We start from the raw sequence: 27,741 nt of genomic DNA, 5'->3' as shown, positions 1-27,741 counted from the left end.
TCTAAAATTTCGAAAATCAAAACTTTTAACTTCTGTCAATAAATTTTTTCAACATTTTTATAATAATGAATTAAATACCGGGGTAAACCTTAAATAAATTTTGAATAGTTAAATATAGAAAATTTAATTTTAGCAAATTCTTCTGCTTCAGAACGATCTTTTTTTTACTAGACCCCTGCATTCAAAGCACCTAGAAGGCCTCCTGGGAGTGCAGTTAAAAATGTACGGATAGGGTAGCATCCTAACAAATTATTTTAAAGGCATTGAAAAATGAACCTTTTTTCCTTAAAAATTTCAATCTGCGATAACTTTAACCAAAATGGTGGTATTTAATATTTTTCATATTTAGTTTCTAAAGCGGTTTACAGTACCTTTTAAATACCTGCTCAACAGTGAAACATTTAAGAAAAAGTTAAATTTAGTAAATGCTCCTATCTCAAAACGACTTTTTTTATGATACAATTTTATGAGATTTTTTTTGGATTTACCGTACACTATTTTGAAATTACTTGAATAAATTAAACGGTTACATTTTGGAAAATTTTGTCGTAACCAAAATGGTTACGAGAAAACTATTTAGAAAACTATTTTCTTAAAATAGTTTTTTAGATAATATTTTGTGTTTCATTTTTATGTGCTCCCTTAGGTGTGCTTGGGGGGTTCTGATCTCGTAATAAAATATATCGTTTCCAAGCTATGAAAGTAGAATTGTTTGCTAAATTTAATATTTTTTGTTTAACCTTTGAATTTAAAGGTTGCCATGCTTTATTAACAACCGATATAAATAAAGGTAAGTTTGTTTATTTCTTATTTAGCATTTTTAGAACGATCATTAACAGAAATACGTAATTCAAAACTTGGAGATGTGAAAGTAAATATCAAGTTAGCCGTAGTTTTAGTTGGTATGTTTTAGGTGCTAATCTGAATGACAGTCTCTCATGGCAGAAATGAGATGTAAATTAAAAGTTTCAACTGCGTATTATTAAGTCAATAAATATCTCGTTCATTTATGTACTTAAGAAAATATCAAATCAATTTTTTTTTAATTTTATTTTTAGTTTTAATAGAGGTTTAACGAATATTCTCTCATTTTTTTCTTTTTAAATCAGTTCGTTTTATTTTACAATACGTCAAAATAATCAGAAAAAAAAAAATATATATATATTTTTATTAAAATTAAAATCATATCCCATATATGCCAGTTTACATTATTTATCAAGGAAATTAATGATTTAATAAATTTCGATTAGTTTATTATTTAGATAACATAACTTTTTTTTTTCTATTTCTCAATGTTAATAAATTGTGTAAAACTATTTCGTTCTTTATTCTATTGTTTTACTCACTAAAACAATTACGTTTTCTTTTGAATTAATTTGCATACTATACTCAGAAGTTTGTTTTCTGTGTAATTAATATTACAGTTAGTTGTAAAACGTTGACGGAAATGAGTTTTTATTGACTTTAATCGTTTACTAGAATAATAATTTTAGTTTTGTCAGGAAATAATAAAATTTTAAAAATAACTAATTATCTTGACATAATTTCTATTTACATAAAACTAATTCTAATCCTCTTTTTCATTTAATTCAGAAGTATAATATTTTAATAATTATAATTTTATACTGTATGATTTATTAAAAAAACATGCATAAAAGATGTTGCATTTTATATTTTCTTTAAATAAATATAAAAATTATAAAACCTCATCTTTTCATAAAATTCTTTGAATTTTTTAATCAAATTTCTATGACACAAATAAATATTAAAGTAGAAATATATAGGGAACCATATAAATACTATAAAGAGCGAGTCAAAAGTTTGGAGAACACCTTCATCAAAAACTCAACACCTTTAAAACCGTTCCAGATAGAAGAATACTGTAACTTTCAGGATAAGGTATCGGTCAACTACTTTACCTTTTGATGAGAAAAAGAATTTCAACCCCTTCTTGGGGGATGCCCTAGAGATTGTCACGCTTTCTGTTTCTCATGTCTTCTGATTAACCTTCGGAACCACCGTACGGTATATTACTTCATAGGATGAATAAGGATGATATGTATGAATGAAACTGAAGTGTAGTCATGTACAATCTCAAGTCGACCATTCCTAAGATGTGTGGCTAATTGAAACCTAACAACCAAAGAACACCGGTATCCACGATATAGTATTCAAATCTATATAATAAATAGTAACTGCCTTTATTAGCATTTGAACCTTAGAACTCTCGACTTCGAAATCAGCTGATTTGCGATGAAGGGCTGTAACTCAAATATTAAATATGGCAACACCTGTTTTGTGATACATCATTTTAAAGATCTCCTTAAGACAAGAACAATGATACAAATAAAAAGTAATACTAAAAGCTGTCAAAAACACGACAGCTTGTGTATTAGGAAGATTGATTATAACCATTATTTTTTTTTTAGAAAGTAGAAAGAAATTCAGATGAGACTGACAATTTCATGAATATTTAAAAAAATTTCTTGAAACATAAATAAAAAAAACTTAAAATCATTTTACGTGTAATAATAATTTAAATTGTTTAGAATTGTTAAAAATTTAGAATTATTTTTATGATTTTTTTTTTTTTAATATTTGTATATGTCATTTTTTTCAAAAGGAGAATTATACAGAAATGCATATTTTAAAATCATGTAACTTTTTTTTGATAAGGAATTTTTTCTTCCAACAACTTTCACTTTTTTTTTATCTTAAAACTCATTTCTTAGCATAAAGGTTGAACAAAGTTTAATAATTATTTACTGGTATACAAATCAGTTTATTCGTTTTTTGTTTGTTAGAATTCATCTTAAATATGGCAAATTAATAAATATAGCTACCATAATGTATATGGTATTTTTAAAAATAATAATGAGTTTAAAAACTCTGCTAGCGAAATTCAACTTCATGAATATTTAAAATTGCGTTAGTCATTAACAGGAAATATTTATTCACGGAAACAATTCTTAAATTTTACTTTATAATTATTATGTCACATTAATGAAAAACGATATTTTATCACCCGACCGATATTTAAATAATTATCACATATAGTAATCAAAACGTTACTAATTTGTTTATATGTCAACCCGAGAATATATGACGAATCTTATTACATTTTACATTAAATCTATTTTCTCTTACAATTATCATAATTACATAGTTATTTATGTCTAACATATAACTGTAATAAATTTTTAGTTTCCACTGAAACTCATATAAGATGCATAGTAATTAGAAAGTAGATAAATTACAAACATTTTACGATATTGTATGATTTTATGAACTTTCAAAGTAAACAAATAATTAAGGCGTGTAACCTAACGTTAAATCGGTATTTATACCAAGAACACTATAAAACGTTTTTTTTTTCAAAAACTTGAGTTAAAGATGAGGAAAATCAAGATCAATCTTCTTGAAACCGTTATATTATTTCACAGATTTCATTTATTTCTCTTTTAGTTTATGTTGTTTGAAAGTATTCAACTAAACCGATTAAATATTCATGTCATATTTAATAATAAAAGGTAAATGTGACACCTTTTATGGAATGATGATTACCAGTATAAAAACATTTTCGACAATAGTAATTCCTGGAATCTTTTATTCACTTGCATTTTTACATATCATTTTCGATCACTATGAATATAGAATATTTCTTTCTAGGTACACTAAAAGCGTTATATTTTAACTTACATTAACAGATATTATGAACTGTTATAATAACATTACTTTAAAATAATAAAAAAAAAAAAAATATTTATGAACTGAACAGTTAGCTAAACTACTCTAGCATCAAAAATCTTAACTAGAATTCTGTAAAGAAAAATTGAGAGGAGAGGGAAGAAAGGTTAGGAGAAGACCAATTTGGTTTTAGAAAAAGTAGAGGGTCGAGGGAAGCAATTTTAGCGCTCAGATTAATAGTAGAAGGAAGACTAATGAAAAACAAACCGATACACTGGCATTTATAGGCTTAGAAAAGGCATTTGATAACGTAGACTGGAATAAAATTTTCAGCATTTTAAAAAGTTTAGGGTTCAAGTATTGAGAGGGAAGAACAATTGCTAACACTTATATGAACCAACTGCAGTAATAATAATCGAAGAGCATAAGAAAGAAACAGTAATAAAAAGGCAGTCCAACTAGGATGTTCCCAATTCCCGTTACTTTTTAATTTTTAAATAGAACTAGATGTTAATGATCTTAAAGAACAATTTAGATCCGTAGTAACAGTGCAGGGTGAAAAGATAAAGATGCTACGATTTTCTGATGATATAGTAATTCTAGCCGAGAGTAAAAAAGACTTACAAGAAACAGTGAATGGCATGGATAAAGAGTCCTTCGCAAGAACTACCGCATTAAAATAAACAAGAACAAAACGAAAGTAATGAAATGTAGTAGAAATAATGTAGTTGGACCACTAAATACAAAAATAGGATGAGAAAAGACTACAGAGGTAGAGAATTTTGTTATTTTGGAAGTAGAATTACTAAAGATTGAAGAAGCAGGAACGATATAGAATGCCGAATACCACAGGCAAAACAAGCTTTCAGTCAGAACTATAATTTTCTTACATCAAAAATTAATTTAAACATAGAAAGCATTTTTTAAAGTTTGGAGCGTAGCTTTATATGGAAGTGAAACGTGTACGATGTGGGTACTTGAGAAGAAAAGATTAGAAGCTTTTGAAATGCGGTGCTATAGGAGAATGTTAAAAATCAAATGGGTAAATAAAGTGACAAATGAAGAGGTATCGTGGCAAATTGATGACGAAAGAAGCATTTGGAAAAATATAGTAAAGAAGTGATAGACTTTAGCCCACATCTTAAGGCATCCCGGAATTGTCGCTTTAATATTGGAGGGACAGATAGATGGTAAAAACTTTGCAGGCAGGCAACGTTTGGAATATGTAAAAGAAATTGTCAAGGATGTAGGATGTAGGAGGTATACCGAAATGAAAACACTGGTACTATATAGGGAATTTTGAAGAGATACATCAAACCAAAAAATAGGATGAGAAAAGACTACAGAGGTAGAGAATTTTGTTATTTTGGAAGTAGAATTACTAAAGATTGAAGAAGCAGGAACGATATAGAATGCCGAATACCACAGGCAAAACAAGCTTTCAGTCAGAACTATAATTTTCTTACATCAAAAATTAATTTAAACATAGAAAGCATTTTTTAAAGTTTGGAGCGTAGCTTTATATGGAAGTGAAACGTGTACGATGTGGGTACTTGAGAAGAAAAGATTAGAAGCTTTTGAAATGCGGTGCTATAGGAGAATGTTAAAAATCAAATGGGTAAATAAAGTGACAAATGAAGAGGTATCGTGGCAAATTGATGACGAAAGAAGCATTTGGAAAAATATAGTAAAGAAGTGATAGACTTTAGCCCACATCTTAAGGCATCCCGGAATTGTCGCTTTAATATTGGAGGGACAGATAGATGGTAAAAACTTTGCAGGCAGGCAACGTTTGGAATATGTAAAAGAAATTGTCAAGGATGTAGGATGTAGGAGGTATACCGAAATGAAAACACTGGTACTATATAGGGAATTTTGAAGAGATACATCAAACCAGTCAAATGACTAAAGACAGAAAAAACAGTTATTACTCTTTAAAAAAAATTCTAAAAATCCTATTTATGTTTTTAAATGGACACCGGTTACAAATTTTTTTTTTATTTTTAAATTTTCTACTTCAAAATAGAATTACCTATTATAAGAACAGATTCTATATTTTAACCATCTAAACACATATCAATTATAAAATAGGCGTGATTAAATAACAGATCTTTTATTATAAATAAATAATTTTAATACATATTGTTTTAGGAAATTTTTATTGCCTTTTATAGGCATTTCCCTTTCATTAAAATAATGAAAAATAATCACATAAATATAGATCACGAAAAGCAATGTATTCCAGTTACGGTCCTCCCAGATTTCTGTTCTAAAAGTCAAATAATACTTGAATAAAACTCTACGTAAAGAAATTATTAAACAAAATTAACGGGTGTATAGAAAATCTAATAAGCTGAGAAAAAAATGAGTTCCAGAACGGTATTTCTAGTAGCTTCCGTGATAACTGTTGTAACTCAATAAATTTAGAGCCAAAATGCACGAATAATTCTAGGTTCGACACAAGTTTTCTATGTTAAATTACCAAACTTCAAGATAAAATACATAGAGAATTCAATTCTGAAAAAAAACTGATATTATTACAGTCAATAAAAACCGAATAATACTTTTTTAAATAATTTTTATTGATTACTAAATCTATTTTTTTTAAAAACTTGGAGAATCTTACACTACAAATGAATACAAAACACGTTTTTGTGGGCATCTTACGTGTGTGAGTACGTGCGTACGTAATGGTTTTTATTTCAGTTTATCTTATATAAAATTGACGTATAGACTTAAAATCTTGAAGGATAACGCCAAAATTATGTAACACAATACGATTAAATTAAATTGTTAATTAAAGAAAAAGAATAAATCTTTTGAATTCAAACAATTATTTATAATGTTATAAAACTGTTTTTTTTGTATTCAATAAAAAGACAAGAAACAATTTATATATTTTATAATTCAAAAACAATGTAATTTTACAACAATAAATACAATAAATAAGTTAAAATCTTTCCAGATTTAAAATGGATAGAAAATCAAAATTATATCCGCCCTGGAAGACTTCTACTTTAAAGAGGAAGTGCTTGTATAATGGATTTATAAAAAAAAAAAGATAAAACAGTAGTTTAATAAGTTTGTTTGTAAATATCGGCCATTAAAATTAAATTAGAAAATTGAAAGTAGTAATGAGCTTTACCACATCAAGAAAAAAATGTTCGTTATATTCGTATAATTTTTTCCGTGTAACTTATTCGAAAAGTATCAGTAGGTTAGCTTTTACATAATAATCACTGCATCAACATCGGTCTGACCTCACGTTAACTTATTCTCGTATAACGCATTACTTTTTTTAATCGTTCAAGTAAGCCTTGTTTCACTACTTTCAATTAGTTTATTTGCCAAAATTGTCAAAGATCGAACAAAATAACTGGTTTTAAAACAGTCACTCTTTTTGATTTAATATTTACAAACCAATCTTAATGGTATCGTTAATTTCTGTTATTGGATATCATTTATTAGTTTTTCCCTTTCAACCGTTCACAGAATATTTCATCCTTATTTCTTTTTACGTTGCATGTTTGCATTTTTCTGAAAATTTTTATTAAAATTAGTTTAGTAACAAATTTTAATTTATTGTAATCATTATCTTTTTAACTTTAGGAATTTCTGTAAATAAATTAAAAACATTTTACTGAAAATTAAAATGCAAAATACTAATAAACTAAAATTTAAAAAAATTCGGTCGAAAACATTTACAAAGTAATAATAAATGCCAAAACAGTTAAACGTTTACTTTTGTAAATTGTTAATATGTCTTTAAAATTCACGAATAAAAAATGCATTAATGTATAGAATACACAGTGTAGTACAAAAATTCTAAACTGAAAATTCATTGTTGTTATATCGAATTAACTAAAACAGTAACGGCTAAACATAAGATAAATATTATTTAAAAACTACCAGACAAGGTTTAATAAAATTTTTGATAGGTTATCTGTTTCATAAGTATTTCCGCCATAATAATTCATTTCAAGACAGAATTCCAATACCATATTAAAAGCTGGTAGCATCCTATGAATATGTAATGATAACTAACTTAAGGATTCTCTACTATCAAGATAAAAAATGTAATGTGTTCTTTTCAAATTACCTAGAAGAAGGCTGGAAAAAATTATGTTCCACTGAAATATTATATATTTCCTTTATTTTAACAACCATTAACATTTTTCGTAAGATATTTACTTTCATTTTCGGTTTAAAAAAATAAAAATTCTACAAAAAGTGAAAATCCTTCCGTTATTCACGTTGAAACGGTCTAAAATTAATTTATAAAATACAATGTAATCTGGATTTGGAATTTTTCCGTTTTCTAAGTATTCCGCTTTATAAACGCTTTACTGTACATGATTGTAAATATATTATATATATATATATATAAATTGAGTACCTTGCCAATGTAATAATGATGGAGATAAGAGGTAATACGAATAAAGTGTAAACAAGATAACGAACAATAGGTTAAAATGACCTAGATAATAAAAGACAAACATGGATTTGTTGTTTAATAAGTAGTATTTATAAATACAGTAAATACCTGTTCAAAATCCTTCACATAGAACCTAGAACCTGTAGTAGTATAATTAACAGTTATTTGGTTTCTTTTTCAAGAACTGGTTTTATTAAGTTAGGAGTAAGTAGTAACATATTACCATTACCAACAAGCAGTAATATATTATATAAAACCAAAAAATAAATCGTTTTTGACATTATTATTTCCTTAATAATAATAATTCAATTTCAATTTATTAATATATTACATATTTTATAAAAGACTCTACTAGAATATAAACGAGTTGAGTATACAGAGGATATTGTCCACAATATACTCCCAGCGCATTCTCCTCTTTTAGTCGGCCATAAATTTCGTAGGCCCGGCGAAGATCTTGAGAAGGAAGAATAACGTAATAAACGAAAATTTATTTATTTCTATGTTAAAAACAGCGAAATGTTGCAGCGCAGCCCCTGGCACCTCGCGAATTCATGTTACCGACCAAAGCCATTGCACGTGCTGTCCGGTGTTCGATGCGGGTTTGGTGGTCATGACCACACTTTAAACATCTGTAGTGACTTACCAGGCGTTCCTGGATACTTTGTTTCCAGATGCTCCAGAGGGTGAAGCAGAATTCGGCGTTATGTGAGACACCATTACCTGGCTTACGAGCTGTGGAACCGTAGATATAGACAGAGTGGTTTCTAGAATGGCACTGAGAAAGTGACCGGCGATTGACGAACTTAACCCTTAATGATAAAACAATGAACTTAATGATTTTCTATCATCTGTTACCTGTCATAAGAGAGCCGCTTGTCAGGCTATTCTCGGGGTACCTAAGCTAGGGTTGCTTTCCGACTTGTTAGAAGGTGGCTTTGGTGAGGGTACTCTTAAAATCAGGAAAGGATCAGAGCGAGGTCAGCAGTTATCGACCTATCAGACTCTTTCCGGTAATCGGTAAGTTACTTGAAAGGCTTGTTTGTGGAATGGCTCTGGGAAAGCATCGATATGATCGATGCTTTCCCTCACTTCTAAATCGAGGCCCTTCATGAAAGGGGTTGACACCGAGGATTGCATTTTAAATGCTCTTGTCTACGTGGAAGGCGCCGACTCTAAATATGTTTTGGCAATTTTTATTGACATAGAGGCAGTATTTCTTCCTTGTGTTGGAGTTCTGTCCTCTATGAGTTGGAACGCCGCAATGTTCCTGTAGCCTTACAGGTCGTAATGCGTGACTATTTTTCTAACTGTACGGCTCTGTTTACAGTTGCGCACCTGGCTGTGGAAAAGTTCGTCACCAGGGGAAGCCCGCAGAGTTCCGTTCTCGGTCTCCTGCTGTGGAACCTGGTATTTGACGGATTTCTGAGACTGACATTTCCAGAAGGGATCACGGTCCAGGATTTCGCCGATGACTGTCTCCTGTTAGTTCGTGGTAATTAACGACCACAGCTAGAGGACCGGGTGCAAGCGGCTTTGTCGACTGCGGAGGGCTGGATGGACATGCAAAATTTAAATATTTATTTGCCCAAGACGAAGTTTATGCTTTTCAAGTGTGCAGACAAATTATCGTACAGCTGTAACCCTCATAAAAAGTATAAAGGCTGTGTGATCAGCCGAGTTAGAGTTCCATAAGTACCTACGTGTTTTGTGTGATGAGAAGTTGCTGTTTAGCAACCACATTAGGCAAAAAGCGGCGGACGCCAACTCTTTGGTGCATAAGCTTAGAATTTGCACATGGTGTACCGAAGTGTCTCTCGGTACTAAACTATGATTTCTTATGCTGCGTCCGTTTGGGCGCATAGGTTGGACAGAAATAGAGCACTTAATTCAGAATTTAAGGAGTGCCCAGACCAGAGCCTTAATTGATGCACTATTTTTTTAAAACAACCTCCTACGAGGTTACCATCGTATTGGGAAAGGCTCTCCCAATCGATTTAGTGGTGAAAGTTCGGGCGGCCATGTGGAAATTGCGAAGAGACAGGAAGGCCGAGGTATTTGAGATGCGGTTTCGAACCGGGCCTGTACCGGAGCAGAACGGTGTTCACCATGAACCGGTTCTAAATTTAGTTCAGTTGCTCATCTCCCGCCTGAGGAGGAGGCTTTAGAGCCTCGCGATGGAGGCATGGCAGCGAGAATGGCATACCGCGTATAAGGGAAAGTCGTTGTACAGATTTATACAGGACTTGGGGGGATGGTATGCCTCTCCGTTTTTAAGGGATACGGGTGCTCAGGTGCTCCCTGGAACTTAGAGGTCAAGGGGAAAAGTGGCCACTTATAAGCGGCGAGTCAATGTGGCGTGAGCCGTACTGTCGGACCATGTGGATGTTCCTTGATGCTGGTGCTTTGTTCAACCGGCATCAGTAGTTTAAGGGAAAGACTCTTACCTCACTGCTGTGGGAAACTACCCGAGATTTATGGCTGGCCATCAGCCAATTAAAGCTCCAAGCGCTTTAATATTGGTGGACAGGTACTTACTGGCATTCAGCGACCTAGGCGCGGCAGCGAATTGCTGTCCTGACGTGATAAGTTTAATTTATATATGTTTTAGTAGATGACGGGGTGCGCCTATACATTTTAGAATATATGACAAGTGAGCGGTGGGTCACGAAGTAAGTGGTATGTGGCACCATGCTTAGTTCGCTCACGCAATTAGGTTAGCTCTAAGAGCTAGTTACGACACTGGTCGCTAAACTGATTCGAGGTTCAGTAGCCGGTTGTGGCACAGACATTCTGTCTTATGCTTTAGGGCGACCGAATGGGGTATGGCGGGAGAAATGCGATGCAAATCAATGCAGGTGGTAGCATTACGAAGACACCAATTCTCCTTCGGTCTTTCATTATTAACGAAGAATACTCTTCGTTTATTACGCGTACAAAGGAAAATTAAGGACAGCAAGTCAAGAGGAAGACCTCTGAAAGATGCTAGACCAAATTGTTGAGGCGACAGGAGAAACGATAGGCACATTGATTCAAATGAATCAGAAGATCGTGAGCTACAGCGGGAAATAATCAGCGGATATAGAACAAGTCAACAGGTCTCAGACATGAGAGGAACGATCACTGATAATGATAATGATGATGATGTGGTATGTAATAAAAGCGCGTCATGAAAGTAAATTACCCTTTAACTTCTGTGCTTCTTTTTTTTTGTTTTAATAACTAAGCAATAAATATCGTGAGATTTCTTTGTAGGTTGGAAGGATAGAATAAAATGGTATATTTTTTTGCTATTTTTAATGCAGAAATAAATAAATCTTCTTTTATTACGCTGACCGTGATATGAATTAAGCGATAACAGGACCAAAGAAGGTTTTTTTATTTTTTTTATAGGAAAGCGTAAGACAGAACTAGTTAATGTATAATAAACAATAATAAAAACTTTGACCAACGGCATTTTTAAATTAAAATATATTGTCCGCTTTGCTAATTCGCTAGAACGTATTTGAGATATTGTATATATACCAGTGTGTTTGTGTTTACGCGAGTCTATGCATCTTTCTTGATTAGATTTTCGATTTGATCAGTATCTTTTTTTAAACAATAATAGAGTGGAATTTTTACGGCTAGAACTTTAGTAAACCTAGAGCCCATAAATCATAATGAAAACAAAGTTAGAATACGACAGGGTGGAAGAGGGGATTCGGATGGATGACAGGTCCATATCGGAAGTGGCGCCATGAGAGTAATAATAATTGATACGTTTGTTTACTTCTATTCGATGTAAACAGGTCGGGAGTTGGTCTCCGCATAACCGGGAACTTTATTCTATCCCTCTTTCCCTTAAGTATAACGTTTTCTAGTTCACTCTATCATTCTCATTCTACTTTTCGATGTATACGTGTGTAGTTTTAGTTCCTTCAATGCTGTTTTCACTCCAAAAAGTTACCGGCAACTTCGTTCCGGATAAGACAAGAATAGCAAAACTCGTCTGACTTTTGTTTCTCGTTCTTTTCACTCTTTATGGAACTCACTGGAGGTAAAACTCTTTATGTTTCTCTTCAAAAGGGAGAAATACACCAACTTACTCTTTTACGATCCACCGGATAAGACTAGACCCATTTTATTATTTAACTCCTTACATTCATTCTTTTCTTTTTTTATTTTAACGACTTCAAGAATCATTTCGGAAGAGAAATTTAACACAAAAAAAAAACAAAAATACTTTTAATGAACTCCAATATAATATAATTTATACGATATATTTTAATCGAAAAACGAAAAGTTCAGAATTGTAAAATTAATTTTCACATAATGATATATAGGCGTAGATCGGCAGTGTAAACGTTGTTTTTTATAAAACCTGATTTTACAATTAAAAAATATTAATCTGAATTTCTGGAAATGATTAAAACAAATTTTTAACTGATCACTGAAAGTATCTGTACAACAACTTGCAATGAATAATAACAAGTATTTTATTTTTAATTCGATGAAAATAAAACACAACTACATAAATTTATTCTGTTAATTATTTCTCCTCAAAAATAAAAAAAATAATTATATACACAACAAAAACATTAGTGTAACTATAGGAAAATGATACGTAAAAATATAACAAAAAAAAAACTGATTTACTTTCATCGACTTTACTTTCTTCCCAATCAGTACTTGTAATGTTATGAATTAATTTTTACATGTTTTTCTTTTCTTTGGTTTTCAGTAAATTACTGAACTATTTTTACTTTTGCTAACGTTATTAACATTTCAATGAAGATTTGAAAAAAAGAATTATCCACAATATTTTTTATTTCAATAGATTAATAAGTCTATTATCTAATTAATGTTATATTTATCATTATATATATAATGTAATATATATATATATATATATATATATATATATATATATAATGTAAAAATGAAAAAAATTATTTAAAAAAACTTCTCATTAAGTGGGCATTAACTATAGCGTAATAGGTACTAACAGGATTCATGTTGGATTTATACTGGCAGTCCAGACAATTAAAACATGATTATAGTTATTATTTCAATGTTGATAATTATTGTAAATCAATAAATAATGTATTGTTGAATGGTTAAAGCTTATTTATTTATTTTCTTTATGTAATTGTTGCAACAAGATATTAATTGTGTAATTAAGTATAGTTTTGTTTCTTGAATATAGTTTTAGTTACTAAATCTAATACATTTCAAATACTAAAGAAATAATTTGTTCATTAGTTTTTAAATATATAGTTTAATTTTGTTAAATTAATTTTTATAATTGTACTACTATTATAACTATTATAAAAACTAATAATATCTTTAGTTGTTACATAAAATTGGTTATTGCATTAACCACTTAATAATGTAATAATAATTCTTTAGTATATCTGTCGACAGACTTGAGAGGTCTGACGGATGATCATATAAGTTTTAAATTGTAAATAAATAAAAATATAAAAAATTGACAGGCTATGTTTTCATAATTAAGTTCTCTCTAAACAAATACAATATATATGATTACTTCAGGATCAGTCAGTTGCTTACTGGGATGTTGCTTTTCAATTCGAGTATAAAGATCATTCTCAATTTTTTAGTTTCTCGAATATAATGAACGAGAGAAATCATACAATACATGATACAATATATGTCTTAAAGAATTAAAAATTTAATATATATCACTTTTCAAAGTGAATATATACAAATAAAACTGTTTCTATTATCACCAGATATTGATTTTAATTAATGACAAAATTATAAAAACATATTAACTGATGGCACTGTTTTATAAAAATAATTATTGGTGTGAAAAAAAACTTGTATATTTTATAATGTTTGTATATTTAATATATATATATATATATATATATATATATATATATATATATATACAGAATATTCCTGAAAGCGTGTGTAAACTTAAAACCTGATTTAGGACGGAAAATAATAACACATATGGACAAATGCCCGATCTCGTTTCATTTCCTTTCTGTCCTCTATTTTGTGCCTTTCTATTATAAAAATCGATATCTAAAGAACCAATTGATACATTTAAATCAAATTTATATATATGTACTCAAAAACATAAATAAGTATGAACATTTCACCTTTTAAAATTCTAAAATGGTAGCCGTTAAAATTTTCAATCATTAATTGCTTCATAAAATATATACTTAACATTATTTTTAAAACGTTTATATTCTCCAGATAATTTTCTGTAATAGAGTGGTTTTATTTAAACTCTCAAAACGTGCCTTAATTAAATTATTGTAAAAGTAAATTAACATTATTAAATATTGTAATAGAGTTGTAATAAAAATAAAAATTGGGTTTAAAATTGAAATCAATTTACTTTTAAATCTCATTCTCTGTAAGAATATTCTGTTGGAACTTCATAAATTACTGTAAATCCTTCTAAAAATGTAGCTCTGATTTAAAACATATTCCCTTTAATTCATTAAACATTTTATTTTCTATCTGTCAGAATTTGTACCCGACAGGAAACTATAAGCAAAATTGATTCATGAAAATCACATGAAGAACGGTCTACGACGAAACTCCTCATTAAAGCAAACAAAGATTCAACACTTCATGCATAAGGAAAGTAATTGTACATGTGGTCCAACCAAATAAAGTTCTATACGTTACAGAAAATAAAAAATAAAAACTATGTCATCAAAACCAATGTATGAAAACAACACTATAGATAAAACAAATATTCATCGGTAAATAGAGATAACTGTAATTCGTAGACTATTAAGTCAGTAACAAAGTCACCCTGTTTGAACTTCTACATTCCTTCTTCAGGTCACTCCTCTGGTTAAATCTGCCAGGTTCAGCACAAGGAAACATTGTAGTCGCCTGATGTCATCGCTGTTTTCCAATAGATTGAAGGCCAGATAATTTACCCTGTTTGTCTAATTTCTGTTTCACCGCGAGCTAAATTTTTGGATCTCTTCGTAAATACAAAGTAATCCTAGATAGTCATGAAGTTCTCTACCCCTAACAAACCACCTCTCTGTTACAATACTCACCAGTTTAATTAGGAATCTTTAAAATCTCAATACTTCTGGAATCTATACTTCCAAAGAAAATTAAAGATAATTCTGTAAAGCAACAGCTTATTAGACTGTGAGTTTCTACCCGACAGCCGGTTTAGTTCTCTATACTTGAAGTTAAGCTGTTTTCTCTTTTCTAGCACGTGGTCCTTCCACGTCAGGCGACAATCCAAGTGTAGGCCGAGATACCGTATCCGAATTACCGAATAAAATATTTGATAATTTTTTTTTAATTCAGACATCGTTATTTCATAAAAGAAATTACTTACTTGTAACTAAATGGTAACAGATGATGTTAAAAACCAGTTTAATATTCGTTAATGACAGTTTTATAGTTCAAATTCTGAAATTAATTTCGCAAAAAATTGTTTTCACTTAAATACGGATTTATAATGTATCTGTAAAATAAAGAATGGATCTCTTCAACACCATAACATTTTATCTATGAACGGTTAATTATTACTCAGAGGTTTGTAAATAATATAGAAAGTTATTTAACAGTAAGAATTTTATTAGTATAAGCTGGATATGAATTTATATGAAAAAATAAATTCATATAATACAAAATTACCAGAGATAAATAAAACAAAATATCGATTTTAAATGAATTATAACACGTTTTATTGCCGGAGTCTTAAAAAAAATCAAAAGAATGACTCGAGCTTTGACCGCAGAATTGAAAAGAGCGCTGATGTAAGTCATTGACATTTTTATTACTCGGTTGAAAGCCATTTCTGTATGACTGAGAGCATCATCAGCCTCTTCGTCGTCAACAATTTATGACATGTAATAAAATTTCCGACTTTTCTATATCGCAAAAAGAATTTCATCATTTTAAAAACACATAAACGGAACAATTTATTCGAACAAAAAATATTACATCATGATTTTATGTCATCGTTATATGAAGATAAATACAACGCACACACCCAAACCTTCACATTATACATTTAAATGTGCGTACATACAAACATTCAATTGTACGTCGTAAACAAAGTGCGTAAACAAACGCACTTCAATAAACGTAAGTTTTAGACCGATGAATTAAATAAATAATTTTCATACCGTATTAGTAGACATAATTCTTATTTTCAAGAATTATACTACATCATAAAAGATGTAATCATAAAAGATGTTTAGTCTCGTGACTAAAACATTCCGTTCCAAAACACGTAAATAATATTTTTATTAACAGCCCACCCAATTCACGTGATGAAATTCAGAAAAAAAGATGTGAACTTTTTCAATCAAATACCTAGAATGATATTAAAAAAAAAAAAATCAACCATAACATAACAAATTCACACGCCTTTTATTTCACATAAAGATTTTTGTAAGAAAAATATATAGGTGTGATTATTCTCAGAATATTATTTTAATTGCATAATTAACATTAACAGCGTAAAAAATGACGCACATTCTCATCGATTGAAAGATATTTAAACGATTCATTTGGATTAATAGATGTTATATTAATTAGGTAGGAATTAATTAAATCCTTAATTACTTAAATAATAAGTATACCTTGCCGACCTTCGTGGCTGAGTAGGCAGCGTCTCAGCTGACTTCTTTTCATACACTACCAATTTGGATCAGGCAAAGACCGTAGCTATTCGTGCCGACTTTTTCATAACAAAAAAAAAAATTATAAAAGATTTTATTCAATTAATAAGTAAACAACAACATTCGATGTTTTTCCATCATTAACATCATATTGCAGTTACCAGACCTAAGAAAGGTTCTTCGCACCGTTCCCGTTCTCTTCCATTACTCATAGCTACCATTTCCTTTTAGATCATCTGTCAGTTAAATTTATTTCCGATTTACCTTTTTACCCTTCTACTTGACCTTCTAGCGTTCTTTTAATAAAACTTTCTCCTCTCATAATATTCTATTTTTCATAAACCGATTAAAATTTCAAATATTTCAACTTAAACATTTTAAAAGCATTTACAAACAAATTTCAAGAGCTTAAAATTAGTAAATATCTATTTATTTTATGATAAAAACTATAAGTTCTTATACAGTGTCAGGGCATACAAATATTTCCGCCCAAGTTTATACAAATTTAACGATAATGGCCAAAATACTGTTTCATCTGTAACTCAATAAAATCTAGTAAGAATTGATGAGTTCTAACAGTTATTCGTTTAAAAAAGATAAGAAATTTAATTATAGTTAAATAAATCTTCTATTAGTTATTTTAGAACTTGCTAAGCGTATATACTATTCTTCCTATATCTTTGAATGAAATTTAAATACCCCTAATAATAACAGTAAAAAAATCAAGGCTATCTCGTTTTAGTCTAAAATATATTTTTTTTTAAATCAATTTATTATTTAAGTAATAATTATTTTAGAAAGGTTGCATATTAAAAAAAAAATAGAGTAGTTTCTGAATAATCATGTCTAAATAAATAAATAATGCAATACTACGATTATTACATTAATGTAATACTTTATGATATCCGAAATCATTGCATTTTACATACCGTTTTAAGTTCACTTTTAAATATGCTCCTTACAATAAAAAATGGTAAAAAAATTCTGAAAATTGCAATAACTCGAGACCTAATTCATCTACGAGGATGGCTTAAAACACACGGAGAATCAAGTAACACCTAATGAGGCTTCACCCAAAAATGTTTCCTCAACTCTGAGTCTAGATACAAGCAAACACCGCTTCTCGCTATAATATAAAATGGTAAGAAAAATGCTGAAATTCTGGCCGACAGTCGGCCACAGAATAGAGCTCTCTAGTAATTATTTCTTTTAATTCGATTATTAACTATTATCAGTTCTCATTATGTATTTTGCGTGTTAGTTTATAATGAGAATACATATGACACTATAATTATTAAGTTATTGTAATACCTAATAACCTTCACAGAAGTTGTATTGTAAACAAATTAAGCGTTTATTAATGAATTACTCCATCAGTCGTTGCGTAAATTGGAAATAATTTCAAGAATTCCTATTTCTATGAATTTCTTACGGTGTTGTTTCGAGTATTATAAAAATGTCACTTTCTAATATTTGAAACAAGTAACACTAATCCGACAGAATATATAAAATGACTTTCTTTTTGCCAATATTAAGCATATACTATATTCTAGCTTATAGTCGATATTGTAAGCTCAAGATCACCAAGTATAGAAAGTGGTAAAAAGAGAAAAAAAGTTGTACCCCTAGAGAAGTTTGATTATGTATCACTGTTTGTGAGTTTTCTTTATCAACTTCTGTAGAAATAAATGTTTTTTTTCTAAACGAATTTCTATTGTAAATTTTTTTTAAAATATATATTTATTTTTATAATGGTCGCCTCGATGAAAAAACTATAATTAGAAAAATGTTTCAAAAATTTTCAAAATTGCTCGCACATGCGTGTAATAGACCTTAAGAATAAAAGGACATAAATAAACATAATAAAACACATAAAGAAATTTTGTGAGCCGTTAATAACTAATTTAAAAAAAGGTTCTCAATTCGATATGCGTGTAATTAGATGTTTTTACTTTATATATAAGTTTATATTTTACCTTTAGACTGACAATAGTAATAATTTTGATTTTTTTTTTATTGTCTTAAATAAGAAAATTAAATTTGAAAATATTGTTCTAGTATCTTTTGCTAATATTGCTTAGTTGGTATTGGATTATCGTTACAAAATGATAATAGTCTGGTGTTGTGCAGATATTCAAAATATTTTTATAAAACGATTGTTAGAAAATTAAAGTATACTATATGTACCCTACTGATTCTAGGAACTCCAAGCTCATTCGCGGTAGTAGTCTGCGTATTGATTTTCATATTTTAATTTATTATGCGATCTTTTGGCCTTTTGAATTTCTTACGAATGCCTTTTGTATAACGGCAGAATATTTTTGTACGCCTACATATATTTTAAATGAAATAAAATAAAACGTTCAAATAAAATAATTTACTTAGAAAAGTAATAAAACCGACTTCAATTTCAATAAACAAACGATTTATCTAACGTTCTTTAAATTTCGAGTTTCTGAAGTGAACTCTACATTCATTCTATTACGTTTTTCAATTTGATCGGTGAAATTTTAAAGAATATAAAAAACTCTTGAGCAACTCTGCGGAAGAAGACCGAATTCTTATTTTGTATAATATTTTTTTGTATAATTATTTCTATAATTTTTGCGCAAGAAATGTACAAAATAGATATTAAATGAGAAAAATAAAACAAATAATTTTTTCCCCTTTAATATTAAAATATATTTTTTGATTATAAGAAAATTTAATTATTATAACTGTAATTTTATGAAATAATTATAAATAACGAGTAGACTTACTTTTTAATCTTTACATGGAACTAGCAATTAATGATGTTAAAGAACAATTTAGATTCGGAGTAACAGTACAAGGTGAAAAGATAAAGATGCTACGATTTGCTGATGATATAGTAATTCTAGCCGAGAGTAAAAAGGATTTAGAAGAAACAATGAACGGCATAGATGAAGTCCTACGCAATAACTATCGCATGAAAATAAACAAGAACAAAACAAAAGTAATGAAATGTAGTAGAAATAACAAAGATGGACCACTGAATGTGAAAATAGGAGGAGAAAAGATTATGGAGGTAGAAGAATTTTGTTATTTGGGAAGTAAAATTACTAAAGATGGACGAAGCAGAAACGATATAAAATGCCGAATAGCACAAGCTAAACGAGTCTTCAGTAAGATATATAATTTGTTTACATCAAAGATTAATTTAAATGTAAGGAAAAGATTTTTGAAAGTGTATGTTTGGAGTGTCGCTTTATATGGAAGTGAAACTTGGACAATCGGAGTATCTGAGAAGAAAAGATTAGAAGCTTTTGAAATGTGGTGCTATAGGAGAATGTTAAAAATCAGACGGGTGGATAAAGTGACAAATGAAGAGGTATTGCGGCAAATAGATGAAGAAAGAAGCATTTGGAAAACTATAGTTAAAAGAAGAGACAGACTTATAGGCCACATACTAAGGCATCCTGGAATAGTCGCTTTAATATTGGAAGGACAGGTAGAAGGGAAAAATTATGTAGGCAGGCCACGTTTGGAGTATGTAAAACAAATTGTTGGGGATGTAGGATGTAGAGGGTATACTGAAATGAAACGACTGGCACTAGATAGGGAATCTTGGAGAGCTGCATCAAACCAGTCAAATGACTGAAGACAAAAAAAAAACAAAAAATAACGAGTAGACCTTACACACAAGCGTCAAGTTTAAACTCGCTTACCTTTGTTACTCAGTGCGTAAGCGCGTATGAAAGATATACCGATACAAGTTCGACATAACCTCAAATTTCCACAAAATTTGAGCCTTAAATTGATCGTAACTCATCAACCAGTCTTCGTTAAATTTTTACATACACAACTTTAGATACACCAGTAATCATTTCTAAATTTCAATGAAAAGTTCCGTTGATTGTATTTTCTTTAAGTTGCATTTTATCAGAGATATAGTTTTTTTTTAACATAGATTCGATTATTAAATATTAGATTGAAATTTTTAAACGTAAAAACAAATATTATTTGATTTATTGTCTTCTGTACTTATATATGTGTTACATTTATATTATATTTGAACTACTGTCTTATGCATGTATGTTTTATTGAGGGGCTTCATTGGAAACATTTTACCAATTATTAAAACGTGGTAAAGTCACTAAAAATAACAGTATCCTCTACAACAGAAACTAACCAAAATTGTTTACACTATTTTTATTAAATTCACCTTTAAAATTTTCAAAATAATTTTCAAGTATTTATTATTATAAAAAAAATTAATTTTTTATTAAAATTAGGACAGTTATTTTATTCAATAAAAAAATAAATTTTTTATTATAAATTATTGTAAAAATATTTAACAATATTATACTATTAAAATAATATTTTGTTAAAAAAATATATATTTAAAAAAAAATACTTTCAGTCCAAATTATTTTTTAAATCAACCGCTGAATTACGTAGCTAATTTATAATAAATTTTTCCTACCGTAATTGTTTTTATCAGAATGTATTAATTATGGTATCATATTTTACTTTTATTTTTAATGGTATATTCTGAGTTGTAAATATATGGGGCAAAGCTTTAGTTTTAATATTGCATTGTATTATATTGTAGCTTTCAATTTGTTATATTACTGTTATTAATTAGAATTTTTTATGAATAATTTTTTTAACAAAAACGTAACTTTTCATTTTTTTCTATTTACAAGTGTATTACCAAATTATAAAATGTTTATTAGTAAAAAAAAAAATGTAATGTTTATAAATAAATTGAAACTGTTTGGTTTTTGTATGAATTATTTCTTATTTTTGATTTGGAGGATTTTAATTTTTTTATCAGTGATTTAAGGTATTAATTGTTTTTATTTCTACATTATTATTGATTACTTGTATTCAAGTAATTAATTACTATTTATTAAATGTTAATAAAAATTTTAATGAATTTTAGTTTTAACCTTAATCAATTTTTTGTATCTTCTTATCAAATTTTGTATTGAGTAGAAAATAAATAAATAAGATATTGTTTCGAAAACTAATGAAACCTACCTGCTACAATATTTATTAAAATAAGACATTAAAAAAATTTTTACGACAAATAAATTAAAAACTACACGGATTTTATTTTTAAAAATATATATATATATATATATGCATATGTTTGATATTACTTAAAATGAAATAGGTATGCTAATATAACAATGGAATGTAAGAACTTTAAAAAAAAAATAACGTGTAGGTGTTAAAGTATGAAGGCTTAAATATAGAAAGAAAACCTAAGAAGTACAAGAAAAGTAAAGATATGTATAAAGCAATACTGTTGTTACAAAGGGGTCGGCAATGCATCATGTAAATTAGAAAAAGAACGAAGAATATTGTAAAGCGTAATACTTTAAAGCTGCTTCCTTTTTACTTTGAACGAAGTACAGTATACTTACTTACTATCTATTTTCAAGATGTACATATTTTTTTACCGATTGACAATGCCTAATGAAAGCAACGTTTGTCTGTCAAACAAACAAGGTCCATTGTTTACATATAACAATGAAGAATGAGATAACGTCAAAAAAATTACAAAAGCATAAAGAATAATATTTCTTTTAGATATTGTATAAAAAAAAGATGCATAAAATATGATGATAAAAAATTAAGTCTGAATTTTCCATCAGCAACGAAATCTAATGAATGAAATATGGAAATTATATTAACACAATTAATCAAAGTTTCCTTACAGCCAACTAACTTATAAATAAACACAAACACATACACATTAACAAACAAAAACACTTTTGCGTGAATGAATAATCAATAAACAGAGAAACGGTAGATTGGCAACGAAACTTATTATTAATGAAATGTCTACTTTACAAAAGAGGTAAATTAGAATCTAAACAGACCTTACGTCTAACTAAATCAGTAAAGAACGAGAAAAATAAAACGTATTTAATTTTAAGCTTCCGTATTTAAAGAAAACTTTGTTTCAATTAAAAAAAAACTTTCATTTAAAATTTGTGTAAGTTGATTAAAAAAATGTATATATTGAATACAGCTAATTAAAAATATATTTCTAAAAATAAAATACATTTATATAAATACAAATGCATATATATTTTCGAAATTTTTTGAGATGAAATATATCTAAACACGTTTTCACTTACGTCAAGAAACACGGGTAAAACTTTGATTGCGTTGATCGAATAGTTTTTTTGTTTATCCGGAACATACCAAAACCCTGTTCCTATTTATCATTGTATAGAGTATAGATGTGGATAGATATATGTAATAATAAAGATTTGTCGGTTGAAGCACAAAATTTATCGATTTAAATTAACGGACTGTGAACTGTGAGCCACTATCACTGTACTAGCTGGGTTTGAACTGAATGATTCGAATCAATCGAACGAATGGTTTTTAAAAAAATAATAAAAATAAATTTATATTAAATCAAGTAATGTTAAATAAATTTAAAAAATTCCCGTTTAACAATAATGGGCTTCCCGCGGGGACTGCGGGTGAGGCTAGAGCGGTAAGGTGATGCGAGCACCTCCTCACTATCAACCGATAACAAACGGGTGCCCCTGGGGTGCTGTTTTGGGAGGTGTAATAGAGTGCTCTTATAAAGTCTGCAAACAATCGTCCGATTTACAAAATTCAAAACGGGTTTGTTAGTAAGTTCAAGGCTAACTTTCACATGAATCAGGTATACTCTCAATCTAACAGATCACGGTTACTCAAAAATGTTGTTACATCTTCGCAACCGATATTCATATTTTAAAAATTCAAAAGGTATTTGCTAGTATAATACAAAATCACGATGGAACAAACTTGAACAAAAATTACCTGATGTGCTCAGAAATGGACCTAATTTAACGTTGCACAACATACGAACATAATATTTACAAAGCTACATTTGTTACAAGGAATTAATGTGAAACATATTCTTAGGTAAAACTGTATACTTAGATGTAATATACTTAAATATTTTTTTTTGTCTTCAGTCATTTGACTGGCTTGATGCAGCTCTCCAAGATTCCCTATCTAGTGCTAGTCGTTTCATTTCAGTATACCCTCTACATCCTACATCCCTAACAATTTGTTTTACAGATTCCAAACGTGGCCGGCCTACACAATTTTTCCCTTCTACCTGTCCTTCCAATATTAAAGCGACTAATCCAGGATGCCTTAGTATGTGGCCTATAAGTCTGTCTCTTCTTTTAACTATATTTTTCCAAATGCTTCTTTCTTCATCTATTTGCCGCAATACCTCTTCATTTGTCACTTTATCCACCCATCTGATTTTTAACATTCTCCTATACCACCGCATTTTAAAAGCTTCTAACCTTTTCTTCTCAGATACCCCGACCGTCCAAGTTTCATTTCCATATAAAGCGACACTCCAAACATATACTTTCAAAAATCTTTTCCTGACATTTAAATTAATTTTTGATGTAAACAAATTATATTTCTTACTGAAGGCTCGTTTCGCTTGTGCTATTCGGCATTTTATATCGCTCCTGCTTCGTCCATCTTTAGTAACTCTACTTCCCAAATAACAAAATTCTTCTACCTCCGTAATCTTTTCTCCTCCTATTTTCACATTCAGCGGTCCATCTTTGTTATTTCTACTAGATTTCATTACTTTTGTTTTGTTCTTGTTTATTTTCATGCGATAGTTCTTGCGTAGGACTTCATCTATGCCGTTCTAAATCCTTTTTACTCTCGGCTAGAATTACTATATCATCAGCAAAACGTAGCATCTTTACCTTTTCACCTTGTACTGTTACTCCGAATCTAAATTGTTCTTTAACATCATTAACTGCTAGTTCCATGTAAAGATTAAAAAGTAACGGAGACAGGGAATACCCTTGTCGGACTCCCTTTCTTATTACGGCTTCTTTCTTATGTTCTTCAATTGTTACTGTTGCTGTTTGGTTCCTGTACATGTTAGCAATACTTAAATATACTATACACAAATACCATATAGAAAACTGTCACCGCAAACTCTTTAATCGTCCTATATTAGTCCTGTATTTTTTATCCTACATTAAAGAGCAATGATTGTCGGCGATATTTTTTTTGGCACTCGTGTTTTTTATAATAGTTAGTCTGGTCTAAATGATTCATTCATTTAAATATATTACGAGTATATTCGTGGTCTATCGTAATACTACATGACAGATAATTTAAAAGAAGTATACAATTTAATTCAGTACATACAGACGAACGTCCACCTGTATATTTGTGTGTGTATGCTCGCGCACGCGTGTATTCATGTTTGTGAGTGATATAATTACAATTTAGTTAAAAGATAAAACAATACTATGTGCAATATATAACATCAATTTATTATACAGAGTATCTAACGAGGAAACGGAAAGAATTTCAAGATATGTTTTCTAAATGAAAATAAAGAAAAAAACTTGTTCTTACAGGTTAGGAACGCTTCGTTTTCAAGGTATAGTTTGTAAAAAAGTTTGTCCTTTTTTTCCAATACCAAAACTGACTTCATTTTTTCACTATTTTCTCTTGCCCCTTTCGATCTGTTTTGATTTTATTAAAAGCCAAATTTTTTTAATAATTATTCAAGTTATTCAAGTTTAGCTAATGTTACTTACATAGATTTTCTCAAGATTAATTCTCTAATTTTTTTTTCTAATTTTATTTGTTTACTGGCAGTTTTAAGAAGTTATGTTATATTAAATCTAAAAATGATACTGTGATATACAATTGTTTTTCGTGTTTGACTATAATTCATTCAAACATTACAAGTAATACAACTGTAGGACTGTTTTTAATCTACTTTTCACTTTAAAACCCATAAAAAAAACATCATATATACCGCCTAAGTAACCAAAAATTTCAGTATAACTTCATTTTACCCTATAATAGAAATCAAGGTAATTTTTTTTGTAAACTATAACTCGGAAATAAAGTTTTTCGGATCAAATTTGATATGAACCTTTTTCTTTCTTTTGTTTGTAGGTCATATTCTGAAATTCTTTCCTTTACTATTTGACACACTCTATAGTTTACATGTCATGACCGTATCATTGTAGGCTATCTGACATTAAGTCACAAGTCACTTCTGTAAACGACGTACCGTTTTCAAGATTAAAAATTTTTCCATTTCAGAGATTCTAGAAGTCAAATGACCTCCTCATATTCTTCTTTAATTAGATACAAGTCTGCGTATCATCATGCTTAGCCTAATAAAATGGTGGTAATACTCAGTTTTATTCCACTAATGGGAAAGGCTTTACAGTGAGCATCATCATTTTAACTAAAGCAACTCTTGAATGTTTTCAGCGACATAACGACAAAAAATACTATTAGAGGCCGTGGAAAGCAATCTTATAAATTTTATTTATAATTTATATTCCTAAATATCAAGTGGAGTCTGTTGAGTCTGGTGGTACTCCTTCACGCAAAAACGAAACAACCAAATGAGCTGAAATTTTGCATGAAAATAATTTTAGTAATAAAAACATTGGACTATTACCGTTACGAAATGTTTTAACGTTTCAAGATGGTGGCCGTTTTAGTGATTTTCCCAATCTAATATGACCGTTCTCTTATTTACATCGTTTTTAATGTGAATCATCTCCCAATAAATCCTCGATTTTTCCTAGAAGACTAGCTTCTGATTTAAGTATTATATATGCTAATGGGTTTTAAATTAATACATAAGTATGAGTTGTGCTTATTGGTTATTTGTTGGTTTTAGTTTTTTTTTGTAGTTTGGTTTTTTAATTTAGGATTAGTATTTCTTGTTCGGGTTGTAACTTAATGTTATCATTGGAATTGTGGAGGGAGTAAATGTTAACATTTTTAGTAGTGGGGGTTTTGTTTTTTTTTAGATTTGGTAGTGGGGGGGTTTATTAGTGTTTGCTGGTGCTGTTTTTTGTCATTTGTTGTTTGTCTTGATAAAGTCCATCATCTTGGACGAAACGTCAAAGTTTTATGCTTTTGTTTTTATTATTTTGTTTGTTTGGTTGTTGACCTAATCAATTGCATTAGAAAGTTTTCTATTAATTTGGATAATTTTCTAACTTATTTTGTATTTTTATACCTGTCTAACCAAGGAATAGAGTTTAGTTATTATTACTATTATTATTATTATATATATATATATATATATATATATATATATATATATATAGAAAAAGCGTATCAATCAAATGAAGGGTCAAAAGATTTCATCAAATTTAAACGAATATAATTTTGCAAGTATTATTTTACGACATTTCTCTTTCCTAAATTTTTATTTGGTTACTTTTTTTAATTTTTTATTGAAGTAATATTACTTTTTGATATATATATATATATATATATATATATATATATTTATACATTTTATCAAAATTTATACGAATACAAAATATTTATATCATATACGTTTATATACATGTTTATACATTGATAAATCGTTGTTTTCTGTTCTTATTTGTACGCTGCACACTTTGAAAAATACAACTTGTGAAAAATAAGCAATCCCATTGCTCAATGAGATGATGATGTTGTGTATAACGTAAATAAGGTATAATATTTTACGGATTCAGACCAACTATTCCTGAAAATGTGATGTTAATTGAACCTCAGCCATCAAAGTACACCGGTTTTCACTGTCTGTTATTCAAACCGGAAATAAAATAATTTACTTAATAATAATAAAAATAATTTCCTTTTATTAGTATATAAATATTAAAATAAATAGAATTTGATCTCATTCAAAGTTTTTCATAAAACAAATTTACACAAAGTATTTTTGGTACAAACTAATATTTATTTTGCCAAATAAAAAAAGTCAAGTTAAATAAAACGATTTTTAAATGAAATTTTAATTATTTTCATGTTTTGTTTTTACATTTTATCATTTTTTAATTAAGCGTAGTATATGAAATGATTAATTTTTTTTTTTTTTTTTAATTAATCTGATTTTTAGCTAAAATGTTTAATTATACCTTTTACATCTTACACAACTTATATCAGTTTAATTATATTACATCATTTTCTACCAGGGTTCTATTGTAAGAATAT

General features: G+C 28.9%; 1 protein-coding gene across 1 annotated transcript in view; it reads left to right on the top strand.

Moving 5' to 3' along the window:
• Positions 1 to 27,741, top strand: part of LOC142325573 (very long chain fatty acid elongase 1-like) — an 80,975-nt gene that overhangs the window by 350 nt on the left and 52,884 nt on the right. The gene's annotated exons all lie outside the window — the stretch shown is intronic.

The sequence above is a fragment of the Lycorma delicatula genome, chromosome 5 (genome assembly GCF_047948215.1).
Source record: "Lycorma delicatula isolate Av1 chromosome 5, ASM4794821v1, whole genome shotgun sequence".
Lineage (NCBI taxonomy): Eukaryota > Metazoa > Arthropoda > Insecta > Hemiptera > Fulgoridae > Lycorma > Lycorma delicatula.
This window is presented reverse-complemented; position numbering and strand designations above follow the sequence as displayed.